Source organism: Alligator sinensis, unplaced genomic scaffold (assembly GCF_000455745.1).
Source record: "Alligator sinensis unplaced genomic scaffold, ASM45574v1 scaffold521_1, whole genome shotgun sequence".
NCBI classification, from domain to species: Eukaryota; Metazoa; Chordata; order Crocodylia; family Alligatoridae; genus Alligator; species Alligator sinensis.
In genome coordinates this window covers 1-1,438 of record NW_005842374.1, presented here as the reverse complement: position 1 = coordinate 1,438, position 1,438 = coordinate 1, and positions in this window count along the sequence as shown.

The window sequence follows — 1,438 nt, the reverse complement described above, 5'->3', positions numbered from 1 at the left end:
CAGGCTTGGGCCCCGGCTGCCCCGGGGGAGAGGGAGCAGGGGGGTGTCCCTGCACATCCCTCACCTTTCTGTAGGGTCCCCGCGTGTCCCCCTGGCTGCTGAGCCCAAGCGTGCAGGTGTGGGAGCAACCTCGAGGCCGCCCAGGTGGCAGGGAGGACACGGCGGGGTCAGGTGGCACCCCTTGACCCCTGTGTCCCCAGGCCACAGCCAGACTGGACATGCTGGGCGAGTGCCGGCCCACTGGGTGATAAAATTTCATGATCCGGCCCCACATTCAAAAAGGTTGGACACCCCTGTTTTAGACTATCAGTCCATACATGATATTGATTTGTTGAGCAATGCTATGGTTATACATGGTACAAAAGACAAGATCTCTGAAGAGTTTTAGGATCCAAGAATAGAAGCTGCCATTTGAGGAGTATTATATGTTTAATTCAATGCTTTGCAAATGTTGTTCTAAATTTGTCAATCATATTTAATTAGGCTAGAAACAAATAACCTTTCTGCAGCCATTTATCTAAGACTAGGACAACATTTTTAAACATGCCAAAATAACTTAAGTGCTACTTTGATAGTCAACAAGCACCCAGAATGAATCTTGTGCCAAAATTACTTAGGTGCTTACAAGTGCTACCCATAATCTAGAACTAAGCTGTATGTTATAGCTGAGCTCACCATCAAGTTTACCTAACACACATCACTGCGGGGTGGAGAATCAGTTTGCAGTACTTGGCACAAGTTCTACCAGCACATCCTTTCAGTTGTATCATGGCCAGATTTTAACAGAAAACAACACAGGTTAGAGTTGAGGCTTTTTAAAGGGGTGTTACTACTACAAACTTCTTTACCCAGTGTGAAAAAGGGACTTTCCTAGCAAACATCAACTAGAAAAGGACTGGTGTTTTCTTTCCACATTTGATCTTAAGATTTTCATCACCTCTCCCTGCTAAGCTTTCCTTTTATTTGCCTTTATGGTTTGAGTAGAAACTAATAGTAACATAATTCTGCACTGCCACTCTGAATCTAGATATAGGAGCAGAGTAACAGAAAACCAGAAATATTTGCCACAAACAACATCAAGGTCTGAGCAGTCATTCATTTGTCTTTAGTGTGGTCATTATTGCTACATATGAAAACTATGAAAGCTTGGGCAGCATCTCTTGCATAAAAATGCAGGACAGTTGCTAGGGCAAGACTGGGTTGTGTTAACAAGACTGCCACAAGAAAATTAAACTCTGCTAGTGGCTTGCAACCCATTAGGTGTTGAGACAGTGGAGTGCTTGCGGTACCCAATACCAGACGCATGCCATAAAATAATAAAAGTGGTTAAAATTGTTGGCAGAGTCCTGATGCGCTCATCGCGTACGTGTTAGGCCTGTGCAACGCAGCTAGTATTCGCTTCGGATTTGCCAATTCAGGGGACAGTGATTCAATTTGG